The sequence below is a fragment of the Argopecten irradians genome, chromosome 5, assembly GCF_041381155.1.
Source record: "Argopecten irradians isolate NY chromosome 5, Ai_NY, whole genome shotgun sequence".
Lineage (NCBI taxonomy): Eukaryota > Metazoa > Mollusca > Bivalvia > Pectinida > Pectinidae > Argopecten > Argopecten irradians.
Window position 1 is genome coordinate 25,298,741 of NC_091138.1, and position 14,170 is coordinate 25,312,910.

Here is a 14,170-nt window from a genome sequence, read left to right on the forward strand (position 1 = left end):
AGCTACTTACACAGAGTGTAATGGACAGTGATTTCTGAGAGTGACTGTAAAGCTACTTACACAGAGTGTAGTGGAGACAGTGATTTCTGAGGGTGACTGTAAAGCTACTTACACGGAGTGTAGTGGACAGTGATTTCTGAGGGTGACTGTAAAGCTACTTACACGGAGTGTAGTGGACAGTGATTTCTGAGGGTGACTGTAAAGCTACTTACACGGAGTGTAGTGGACAGTGATTTCTGAGGGTGACTGTAAAGCTACTTACACGGAGTGTAGTGGGACAGTGATTTCTGAGGGTGACTGTAAAGCTACTTACACGGAGTGTAGTGGAGACAGTGATTTCTGAGGGTGACTGTAAAGCTACTTACACGGAGTGTAGTGGAGACAGTGATTTCTGAGGGTGACTGTAAAGCTACTTACACGGAGTGTAGTGGAGACAGTGATTTCTGAGGGTGACTGTAAAGCTACTTACACAGAGTGTAGTGGAGACAGTGATTTCTGAGGGTGACTGTAAAGCTACTTACACAGAGTGTAGTAGAGACAGTGATTTCTGAGGGTGACTGTAAAGCTACTTACACAGAGTGTAGTGGACAGTGATTTCTGAGGGTGACTGTAAAGCTACTTACACAGAGTGTATGGACAGTGATTTCTGAGAGTGACTGTAAGCTACATACACAGAGTGTAGTGGAGACAATGATATATGAGGGTGACTGTAAAGCTACATACACGGAGTGTAGTGGAGACAGTGATTTCTGAGGGTGACTGTAAAGATACTTACACGGAGTGTAGTGGAGACAGTGATTTCTGAGGGTGACTGTAAAGCTACTTACACGGAGTATAGTGGAGACAGTGATTTCTGAGGGTGACTGTAAAGCTACTTACACAGAGTGTAGCGGAGACATTGGAAAAAGTGATTTCTGAGGGTGACTGTAAAGCTACTTACACGGAGTGTAGTGGAGACAGTGATTTCTGAGGGTGACTGTAAAGCTACTTACACGGAGTGTAGTGGACAGTGATTTCTGAGGGTGACTGTAAAGCTACTTACACAGAGTGTAATGGACAGTGATTTCTGAGGGTGACTGTAAAGATACTTACACGGAGTGTAGTGGAGACAGTGATTTCTGAGGATGACTGTAAAGCTACTTACACGGAGTGTAGTGGAGACAGTGATTTCTGAGGGTGACTGTAAAGCTACTTACACAGAGTGTAGTGGAGACAGTGATTTCTGAGGGTGACTGTAAAGCTACTTACACAGAGTGTAGTGGACAGTGATTTCTGAGGGTGACTGTAAAGCTACTTACACAGAGTGTAGTGGACAATGATTTCTGAGGGTGACTGTAAAGCTACATACACAGAGTGTAGTGGAGACAGTGATTTCTGAGGGTGACTGTAAAGCTACTTACATAGAGTGTAGTGGACAGTGATTTCTGAGGGTGACTGTAAAGCTACTTACACGGAGTGTAGTGGAGACAGTGATTTCTGAGAGTGACTGTAAAGCTACTTACACGGAGTGTAGTGGAGACAGTGATTTCTGAGAGTGACTGTAAAGCTACTTACACGGAGTGTAGTGGAGACAGTGATTTCTTAGAGTGACTGTAAAGATACTTTCACGGAGTGTAGTGGAGACATTTGAGACAGTGATTTCTGAGGGTGACTGTAAAGTTACTTACACAGAGTGTAGTGGACAGTGATTTCTGAGAGTGACTGTAAAGCTACTTACACGGAGTGTAGTGGACAGTGATTTCTGAGTGTGACTGTAAAGCTACATACACAGAGTGTAGTGGAGACAGTGATTTCTGAGGGTGACTGCAAAGCTTCTTACATAGAGTGTAGTGGACAGTGATTTCTGAGAGTGACTGTAAAGATACTTACACGGAGTGTAGTGGAGACAGTGATTTCTGAGAGTGACTGTAAAGCTACTTACACGGAGTGTAGTGGAGACAGTGATTTCTGAGGGTGACTGTAAAGCTACTTACACGGAGTGTAGTGGAGACAGTGATTTCTGAGGGTGACTGTAAAGCTACTTACACGGAGTGTAGTGGAGACAGTGATTTCTGAGAGTGACTGTAAAGCTACTTACACAGAGTGTAGTGGAGACATTGGAGACAGTGATTTCTGAGAGTGACTGTAAAGCTACATACACGGAGTGAAGTGGAGACAGTGATTTCTGAGAGTGACTGTAAAGCTACTTACACAGAGTGTAGTGGACAGTGATTTCTGAGAGTGACTGTAAAGCTACTTACACAGAGTGTAGTGGAGACAATGATTTCTGAGGGTGACTGTAAAGCTACATACACGGAGTGTAGTGGAGACAGTGATTTCTGAGGTTGACTGTAAAGATACTTACACGGAGTGTAGTGGAGACAGTGATTTCTGAGAGTGACTGTAAAGCTACATACACAGAGTGTAGTGGAGACATTGTAGACAGTGATTTCTGAGAGTGACTGTAAAGCTACTTACACAGAGTGTAGTGGAGACAGTGATTTCTGAGGGTGACTGTAAAGCTACTTACATAGAGTGTAGTGGACAGTGATTTCTGAGAGTGACTGTAAAGCTACTTACACGGAGTGTAGTGGAGACAGTGATTTCTGAGAGTGACTGTAAAGCTACTTACACGGAGTGTAGTGGAGACAGTGATTTCTGAGAGTGACTGTAAAGCTACTTACACGGAGTGTAGTGGAGACAGTGATTTCTGAGAGTGACTGTAAAGCTACTTACACGGAGTGTAGTGGAGACAGTGATTTCTGAGAGTGACTGTAAAGCTACATACACAGAGTGTAGTGGAGACATTGGAGACAGTGATTTCTGAGAGTGACTGTAAAGCTACTTACACGGAGTGTAGTGGAGACAGTGATTTCTGAGAGTGACTGTAAAGCTACTTACACAGAGTGTAGTGGACAGTGATTTCTGAGAGTGACTGTAAAGCTACTTACACAGAGTGTAGTGGAGACAGTGATTTCTGAGGGTGACTGTAAAGCTACATACACAGAGTGTAGTGGAGACAGTGATTTCTGAGGGTGACTGTAAAGATACTTACACGGAGTGTAGTGGAGACATTGTAGACAGTGATTTCTGAGAGTGACTGTAAAGATACTTACACGGAGTGTAGTGGAGACATTGTAGACAGTGATTTCTGAGAGTGACTGTAAAGCTACTTACACGGAGTGTAGTGGAGACATTGTAGACAGTGATTTCTGAGAGTGACTGTAAAGCTACTTACACGGAGTGTAGTGGAGACATTGTAGACAGTGATTTCTGAGAGTGACTGTAAAGCTACTTACACAGAGTGTAGTGGAGACATTGTAGACAGTGATTTCTGAGAGTGACTGTAAAGCTACTTACACAGAGTGTAGTGGAGACATTGGAGACAGTGATTTCTGAGGGTGACTGTAAAGCTACTTACACAGAGTGTAGTGGAGACAGTGATTTCTGAGGGTGACTGTAAAGCTACTTACATAGAGTGTAGTGGACAGTGATTTCTGAGAGTGACTGTAAAGCTACTTACACGGAGTGTAGTGGAGACAGTGATTTCTGAGAGTGACTGTAAAGCTACTTACACGGAGTGTAGTGGAGACATTTGAGACAGTGATTTCTGAGGGTGACTGTAAAGCTACTTACACAGAGTGTAGTGGACATGACTTCTGAGGGTGACTGTAAAGCTACTTACACGGAGTGTAGTGGACAGTGATTTCTGAGTGGTCTGTAAAGCTACATACACAGAGTGTAGTGGAGACAGTGATTTCTGAGAGTGACTGTAAAGCTACTTACATAGAGTGTAGTGGAGACAGTGATTTCTGAGAGTGACTGTAAAGATACTTACACGGAGTGTAGTGGAGACAGTGATTTCTGAGAGTGACTGTAAAGCTACTTACACCGAGTGTAGTGGAGACAGTGATTTCTGAGAGTGACTGTAAAGCTACTTACACGGAGTGTAGTGGAGACAGTGATTTCGGAGGGTGACTGTAAAGCTACTTACACGGAGTATAGTGGAGACAGTGATTTCTGAGGGTGACTGTAAAGCTACTTACACAGAGTGTACATTGGAGACAGTGATTTCTGAGGGTGACTGTAAAGCTACTTACACGGAGTGTAGTGGAGACAGTGATTTCTGAGGGTGACTGTAAAGCTACTTACACGAGTGTAATGGACAGTGATTTCTGAGAGTGACTGTAAAGCTACTTACACAGAGTGTAGTGGAGACAGTGATTTCTGAGGGTGACTGTAAAGCTACATACACAGAGTGTAGTGGAGACAGTGATTTCTGAGGGTGACTGTAAAGCTACTTACACGGAGTGTAGTGGAGACAGTGATTTCTGAGGGTGACTGTAAAGCTACTTACACAGAGTGTAGTGGAGACATTGTAGACAGTGATTTCTGAGGGTGACTGTAAAGCTACTTACACAGAGTGTAGTGGAGACAGTGATTTCTGAGGGTGACTGTAAAGCTACTTACACGGAGTGTAGTGGAGACAGTGATTTCTGAGGGTGACTGTAAAGCTACTTACACGGAGTGTAGTGGAGACAGTGATTTCTGAGGGTGACTGTAAAGCTACTTACACGGAGTGTAGTGGAGACATTGGAAACAGTGATTTCTGAGGGTGACTGTAAAGCTACTTACACGGAGTGTAGTGGAGACAGTGATTTCTGAGGGTGACTGTAAAGCTACTTACACGGAGTGTAGTGGAGACAGTGATTTCTGAGAGTGACTGTAAAGCTACATACACAGAGTGTAGTGGAGACATTGGAGACAGTGATTTCTGAGAGTGACTGTAAAGCTACTTACACAGAGTGTAGTGGACAGTGATTTCTGAGAGTGACTGTAAAGCTACTTACACAGAGTGTAGTGGAGACAGTGATTTCTGAGGGTGACTGTAAAGCTACTTACACAGAGTGTAGTGGAGACAGTGATTTCTGAGGGTGACTGTAAAGCTACTTACACAGAGTGTAGTGGAGACAGTGATTTCTGAGGGTGACTGTAAAGATACTTACACGGAGTGTAGTGGAGACATTGTAGACAGTGATTTCTGAGAGTGACTGTAAAGCTACTTACACGGAGTGTAGTGGAGACATTGTAGACAGTGATTTCTGAGAGTGACTGTAAAGCTACTTACACGGAGTGTAGTGGAGACATTGTAGACAGTGATTTCTGAGAGTGACTGTAAAGCTACTTACACGGAGTGTAGTGGAGACATTGTAGACAGTGATTTCTGAGGGTGATTGTAAAGCTACTTACACAGAGTGTAGTGGAGACATTGGAGACAGTGATTTCTGAGGGTGATTGTAAAGCTACTTACACAGAGTGTAGTGGAGACATTGGAGACAGTGATTTCTGAGAGTGACTGTAAAGCTACTTACACAGAGTGTAGTGGAGACAGTGATTTCTGAGGGTGACTGTAAAGCTACTTACATAGAGTGTAGTGGACAGTGATTTCTGAGAGTGACTGTAAAGCTACTTACACGGAGTGTAGTGGAGACAGTGATTTCTGAGAGTGACTGTAAAGCTACTTACACGGAGTGTAGTGGAGACAGTGATTTCTGAGAGTGACTGTAAAGCTACTTACACGGAGTGTAGTGGAGACAGTGATTTCTGAGAGTGACTGTAAAGCTACTTACACGGAGTGTAGTGGAGACAGTGATTTCTGAGAGTGACTGTAAAGCTACATACACAGAGTGTAGTGGAGACATTGGAGACAGTGATTTCTGAGAGTGACTGTAAAGCTACATACACGGAGTGAAGTGGAGACAGTGATTTCTGAGAGTGACTGTAAAGCTACTTACACAGAGTGTAGTGGACAGTGATTTCTGAGAGTGACTGTAAAGCTACTTACACAGAGTGTAGTGGAGACAGTGATTTCTGAGGGTGACTGTAAAGCTACATACACAGAGTGTAGTGGAGACAGTGATTTCTGAGGGTGACTGTAAAGCTACTTACACGGAGTGTAGTGGAGACATTGTAGACAGTGATTTCTGAGAGTGACTGTAAAGCTACTTACACGGAGTGTAGTGGAGACATTGTAGACAGTGATTTCTGAGAGTGACTGTAAAGCTACTTACACGGAGTGTAGTGGAGACATTGTAGACAGTGATTTCTGAGAGTGACTGTAAAGCTACTTACACGGAGTGTAGTGGAGACATTGTAGACAGTGATTTCTGAGGGTGATTGTAAAGCTACATACACAGAGTGTAGTGGAGACATTGGAGACAGTGATTTCTGAGGGTGTCTGTAAAGCTACATACACAGAGTGTGGTAGTGGAGACAGTGATTTCTGAGGGTGTCTGTAAAGCTACATACACAGAGTGTAGTGGAGACAGTGATTTCTGAGGGTGTCTGTAAAGCTACATACACAGAGTGTAGTGGAGACAGTGATTTCTGAGGGTGTCTGTAAAGCTACATACACAGAGTGTAGTGGAGACAGTGATTTCTGAGGGTGTCTGTAAAGCTACATACACAGAGTGTAGTGGAGACAGTGATTTCTGAGGGTGTCTGTAAAGCTACATACACAGAGTGTAGTGGAGACAGTGATTTCTGAGGGTGTCTGTAAAGCTACATACACAGAGTGTAGTGGAGACAGTGATTTCTGAGGGTGTCTGTAAAGCTACATACACAGAGTGTAGTGGAGACAGTGATTTCTGAGGGTGTCTGTAAAGCTACATACACAGAGTGTAGTGGACAGTGATTTCTGAGTGTCTGTAAAGCTACATACACAGAGTGTAGTGGAGACAGTGATTTCTGAGGGTGTCTGTAAAGCTACATACACAGAGTGTAGTGGAGACAGTGATTTCTGAGGGTGTCTGTAAAGCTACTACATACACAGAGTGTAGTGAGACAGTGATTTCTGAGGGTGTCTGTAAAGCTACATACACAGAGTGTAGTGGAGACAGTGATTTCTGAGGGTGTCTGTAAAGCTACATACACAGAGTGTAGTGGAGACAGTGATTTCTGAGGGTGTCTGTAAAGCGTGATTTCTGAGTGCTGTAAAGCTACTACACAGAGTGTAGTGGAGACAGTGATTTCTGAGGGTGTCTGTAAAGCTACATACACAGAGTGTAGTGGAGACAGTGATTTCTGAGGGTGTCTGTAAAGCTACATACACAGAGTGTAGTGGAGACAGTGATTTCTGAGGGTGTCTGTAAAGCTACATACACAGAGTGTAGTGGGGACAGTGATTTCTGAGGGTGACTGTAAAGCTACATACACAGAGTGTAGTGGAGACATTGTAGACAGTGATTTCTGACAGTGACTGTAAAGCTACTTACACAGAGTGTAGTGGAGACATTGTAGACAGTGATTTCTGACAGTGACTGTAAAGCTACTTACACAGAGTGTAGTGGAGACATTGTAGACAGTGATTTCTGAGAGTGACTGTAAAGCTACTTACACAGAGTGTAGTGGAGACATTGTAGACAGTGATTTCTGAGGGTGACTGTAAAGCTACTTACACAGAGTGTAGTGGAGACATTGTAGACAGTGATTTCTGAGGGTGACTGTAAAGCTACTTACACAGAGTGTAGTGGAGACATTGTAGACAGTGATTTCTGAGAGTGACTGTAAAGCTACTTACACAGAGTGTAGTGGAGACATTGTAGACAGTGAGTTCTGAGAGTGACTGTAAAGATACTTACACGGAGTGTAGTGGAGACATTGTAGACAGTGATTTCTGAGAGTGATTATAAAGATACTTACACGGAGTGTAGTGGAGACATTGTAGACAGTGATTTCTGAGAGTGACTGTATAGATACTTCCTACTTATTTTCGCGGAAGACTAAAAAATTTAATCTCTCCCGGAGTTCATTGCGGTCCTCATATTTGAACTCTGGGAGACTTTGCTAAAACAAAAATCAATCGTAGCGAAATGACTCAACTAGAAGTACATCGTCATCATCATTCTTTATTTCCCCATTGCTGATATTAAATATGTACTATATGCAATAGAAATAAAATGTCTTTAGATATAGAAAAAAAGAGAAACGCGGCATTAAATCGCTGCGAAAATAAGTAGTTTTATTGTTTTACAGTATTTTGTACAGTAAGGTAAAATACAACTGTAAATGTCTTAATACTTTAGCGTATATCAAGGACTATTGTGATGATTTCACAACGCTGTTGGCGTTTATTTACGCTAAATCTGTATCTTAAAATAGCTTTAGTAGGATTTCGTTCGTATTACATGGTCACACAGTTGTCGCTTTTATGTCTTTTGTGCATGAATAATGTTTGTATCGTGATTATTTTAGCTTGAGGTAATAATAATGAAATTGTGACAGAAAATCGAATATATTTCTCAGCTTAATAGGTCACACATATATTAACCGACAAAAGAATCTGTGACCATAGTACATAAGAAAATAGCAATCGGCCATTCGACCTGTATGTGTCGTCCTTATTTATCAAAATGGCTTGATTAAATAGGACGAGGGAATATCTGCAAGGGCAGATTTTTATTGATATATATATATTTCATTTGGTTTTCATTTTTGAAAATTTGTGATGGCGAATTAACATGTTCATGGACCATCAATCAATATTTGCCACGTCTTATATCAATACCATTGTATAATACAAGTACGAGGAATCTACATATTACATTATATTGAAATTTGATAAATGGGCGTGGCGGCCTGTGTTACGTTCTGTTACTATACAACACAAGACAAAGTGCGACCTAATGATAATTTATTGCAATGTGCAAAGATCATGCTTGAAGTAGACAAGAGAAATGTTTAACAAAACCAGTTATTGCTCTGATAACGAAGAAAAAGGTAAGAAACATATTGCAGATCAAATAAACTCTTCGGTATAATTTCACATGGAAATAACACTTCTATCACACTAGAATGGATTATTACGTGCTCTGGTCTTACATACATTTTATTACGGAATGCGCATGGATTTATAATGGTATAATTCTCTTCAATGAGATTATCGGATCTGCAGTTCGGGTATTCCATTCCATTGTCATATACTTGTATGACGGTACAATAAAAACAAAAAGTAGGGAACGTTTGGCAATATTTTATTCAATTGCACGTTTCGAAGAGCGCACATTTGAAATAATCATGATCATAATTCAATTTATACAAAAATAAACAATATATCATCAACATACTTCATGAGATTTGAACCAACGACAACGAGTTACATTCGTGACAGTAACCTAATTCCGATTGATGAGTCTATAATTATACATGTAGTTTATGTAGATTTATATATCACATATATACATCTTACGTAATCTAATTATTATAATTTAACTTGTATAAAGTTCTTACAAAGCTTTATACATAATTTATACATACCTAATACACATTGCATTTGCATATAACAAGTTATTTGCCTTTGCAAGTAGGCACTTATTGTTTTTATGAGCGTAGCAATACATTTGCAGGAGAAACATCCTAATTTTCGCTCACAAAATGCTGACCTACCGCAAGGACAGATAACTCTAATATGCAAAGACGGACTAGCGGTAAGAAACACTTAATACACCTGCATACCTAACTACTTAAACATTTATCCCTTATCTATACACTTTGTATCACACATAGCTTGAGTAAAATGACTATCTAAGCTACCTGTTTTGTCAAACTATGTGATACTACATGTCACATATAATTGCATAAAACGCATATATATATTTCGTAACAATAAGACACACTCATTTTCACTTTATTTAGTTAACAATCTCATTTTACACGTTACATTTCATTAATTCATTACATTTCTGAAGATTTTGTGAAATTTTCACGGTTCTCTGCAAATACCTCATAAAGAAAAAAGGCCCTCCATAATGATTAATGAAATAAACAGAAACTGATATAAAACAATGATGAAATCAGCGTTTGTGTTCAGAACGAACGGTTCAATGTCGAATGGCTGTACTGTACTCACTTGTCTTCAATATAATCACTTGCTTCAATGGCGAAGTACTGTGATGTACACAAGTATCTTATTAGCATTTCACACAATAGGAAATTATTGCAGTGCTATTATTAAGTGATACAACATCTAAAATTCACTTTAATGGCAAACACGAACCATCTGTGTAATTTTGGGCTGGATTTATATATATATTAACATTTCTGAACACATCTCTTTTTCATTACCAACGGTATTACTAGTCATATTCAAAGTGAACGATTCAAGGGGTATTTTTTTTAATTTTATAAGAGCTCGTTATTTTCTCACATTGAGAATACAAGTTTATTGAACTAATGACTAGAATGTATTTCAAGAAAAAAATGTAATAGCCATACTTCAATCTATTTTACTTTTATATTTCTGGTGAACCCAATTTGTATGAATTAAAGAAATATGCAATAGAAAACTGAAGTGAAAACCTACGACATAATTGAGAAAGAACATTGCTAGCACCTTTATAGAAATAGCAATAACAAATATACATACAATGTATTAATAACTGGCATACAATTTAATACAATACTAAGAATCCCAACAAATAGATAAATTACCTTTTGAACAAAATCTCAAATATTTACCATTTAACCTAATGTGTTAATCAGAACGATACCATACTAATGTGTAGGAAAACAATTGATAACACAGACAATCAGTGAATCAATAATCTCAATATCGAATAGAAACAATTATAGCAATTGAAATAATATGCTAATAATGCGCTCAAAACAGTCCAACTGTATACCATAACCCCATCATTTCGGATATTACTATGATATCCAAGTTCATAAGAGAAAAAATACAAAATCACACATTCGTTGCATTTCATGAGAATCGTTATTACTAAAACGATCGTTAAAGATGATGATTTCATTCAGTTCGATAATTCTTCATTTAAATAACGTCTTTCCCTTCACGAGATTGGTCGGCATCATACTGCAAACCGATATCACTGCATTATGTTGTCTAAGCGGGAATGTTTTTTAAAGAGAACAAAGACGAATTGGTATTTTATAGACACACATAGTTGCAATAGTTACTGGAATATTTCTATTATTACTCTTTAATTATACACATATCATACTCAAATATTTCAAATGACATGAAATAGACAATTCATGTAGGCTTCCATGCCAACAGACAGACATTGAAAGAAATCAAACAAACAAACAAACACATATCTTGTATATACAGATATAATGATGTTTCATCTAATAAGCAAAAAACAAATATATATTTATGTCTGTTTAGGGTTACCTAACCGACCCTAATGTTTTACCCCCGACCCTAATTTTTTCCCACTTTACTACGAAAACAAAATTAAAAGTCGAGATTTCGGTCTGAGACTCCGGTTTCGGCCATTATTTAAGAGTGAAAAAAAACCCCAAAAAAACCGACCTACCGACTCTATTTTTTTGCAAATGAATCCCTAAACAAACATATTTTTTGTCTTATTCGATGTAGTACACCCATTCTAACTTTAGATCCATTTTCATGTATTATTTCAATAACTTTAGATCCATTATGATTGCTTGTAGAACAAAGGACTGATATCTAGCTAGATACAAAGAAATTAAATGTTATGTTTTAACATATGTTAATAATTTCACTAACTAGATAGATAAATGTTTATTCATATTAAATATTTTTGATTATCACATATGGCGACGGATTATATTTTTATGAGGATTCCTACAGTTTGACTATATCATCCACTAGGGAACAGCGCCCAAAACAAAAGTATTGAAAATTGAATTAAACTGAAGATGCATTGCAACACAAAATTTAAAAGAGTGGTACATTGAAATAGTATTCTAACGATACGTCCACTGAATTAAATCATAATTTAAATCATATCACATTTAAACACATTGAACATAACCTATTGTCAATTCTCCCATAAAATATTGGCATACTCTTCAAAACAAGTGACAAAACAATTAAAGATAACACAAAAATAATGTTAGTTGTTAAAAATAATTCCAGACCCCTTCACATACAACAATTCAAACAAAACTTATTTTGTAAAACATTTTAAACAAAATTTATTTTGTAAAATATTTTAAACAAAATTTATTTTGTAAAACATTTTAAACAAAACCTATATTGTATAATATTTTTAACAAAACATATCTTAAAAAACAAAGCATGACGCCAACTCGATGTAATAACAAACATAAACAAATAATAAAACTGACAGAAATTAGGACTGCTGTCAGTGTTACATGTCCTTTTTGTTATACAGTGTTGCCTTGTTAAATTTTGTTTATTCATTTTACCTGTCATATTTAAGACGCTAATCTTAGAAACAAATTATTATTTACAAAATAAAGTAACGTTTTTTGTAGATTTTTACACGAAAATTAGCAAATTAAATAAATTTCAAAAACTAAATGTTATATAAAGGTAATAAAAGTATGTCCGTTTATCTGGTATTAATTAAGAAGATGTCTATATTTTACCACACTTTAATTAATGGAAATAATACAATAGCACAGTTTTGCATGAATAACTTCGTGTCATTTCATGACGTCTTTCAAAATTCCTTATCTTCCACATGCGTATTATCTGGGCTGAGAAAAGACTTACCATCGAAACTAGCATAAATCAATATGGAATAAGATCTGCCATTTCTCCTTAATTAATAACCTAGGGCATTCAAGAAATCAATAATCAGGTACGAAAAAGACACTTACTTCCGGAAGTTCTTCCGGAAGGAAAGCGTTGCAATGTTACAATTAATACTTGTAGTCAGTATCAGATGGTCTTGGGAAAATGTATTGTTTCAATTAAAAATTAAAACTATGAAATTCCTTTTTAGTCAGGTTAGAGACTAGTGATTTTTTTTTCAATCAACACGGAACAACAATGACAGTTTATGGTAAGCATAGATCACAGTGGAAAAAAAACTAATTTACAAACTGATTTGAATGCTCATACATGATGACATACTAAGCGTACAGTTTTCGTGTAGTATAGACATTCGAACTGAATATCGGTTATTGATCATGAATAAAAGCCATCCAGGTTGGAGCTTACATACAATACTATTTATAAGAAATATTGTTAATTCCCTATGGACGACAAATCGTATTGACAAATTTTGGGGTCTAATCAACAATATTCAGAAGTCATCGTCTATAACAAGCTGCTTTGATGCTATAGAGATCGATTTTAATTGTTTTTGCACCACAGAAAGGTACGCTCAAGGTCACGTTAGTGTGTGATACACTGACTAATTACTTTGTAACACACAAAGACACGTTGGTGTGGGTCATATCTTAAGGAGTCTAACTACTGTTATCTGATTATTACTAATTACCTTCACGAGTATTTTATTCAAATTATTTCTCAGACAAAGAAAATATACACACCTTGCGTGCATACATTCGATGATTTGAAATCAACAACTAAATTAAAATCAATGAAGAAATGTAAATTGCAACTGGTCTTAATTTGTAATATTGACACCAACTTATCCATAACTTTTTTTTAATTTGGATGTATGTCGTATAATAATCTACTTTGTTGTTACGTGCCCCTAGTAAGTATATAAGTTAAAACAATGAGTGGGTGATACACAGATGACGGGCTTCTGACCACATAACACCGTTTACCGGAACAAATTAAGTCTCTGGAGCTGCCAAATAGTGATAACGAATAATAGTATATAAATGTAAGATTATTTGTAATATCACAACTTTGTGTCATGGACATTCTTCCGAACGTTAAGTTATTATACATTATCATACAAATTCATTATGAGATTCAATTTATGATCAGTGAAGCGATTGCTTTACGACGGTGCACTGACTTGCGACAACCTACCGAAAGTTCAGTATCATTTAGAATTTAAAATTTACACTCTCACAAAACCTAATTTAATATGTTGTCGAGCGATTGTTTTAAAAATTAAGTGTTACAATTCGGTCAGGAACAAAACAAAATATTCCGATAGAAATCAAGTATAAGCCGCTTTTATATTTACATTATTAATGAATCGTACATGATGATTCCATTTCATGATTACTGTACGTAAACTGATGGAAGTAATAACGAAATCGTTCATCTGTAAACTGATATCAAGTTCTATTGAAGCCTATAACGAACCCATTTACTTCAATAACGAACTAACGTGTCTACATATATGGAACTTCTTGGAAATTGTAAATGCTGTTTTGGCAAATCTGGCTTCAGCAACCTCTGGAAAATAATAAGTAAAGCATTATCATATCAGTTTATACAATGAAGAAAATA

General features: G+C 37.6%; 1 protein-coding gene across 1 annotated transcript in view; it reads right to left on the reverse strand.

Moving 5' to 3' along the window:
* Nucleotides 1-8,995: 8,995 nt before the first annotated feature.
* Nucleotides 8,996-14,170, reverse strand: part of LOC138324342 (cGMP-dependent protein kinase 1-like) — a 63,618-nt gene continuing 58,443 nt past the window's right edge. The window contains exon 17 of the mRNA XM_069269416.1: nucleotides 8,996-14,116. The gene's annotated coding sequence lies outside the window, so the exon portion shown is untranslated. The remainder of the gene's footprint in view (nucleotides 14,117-14,170) is intronic.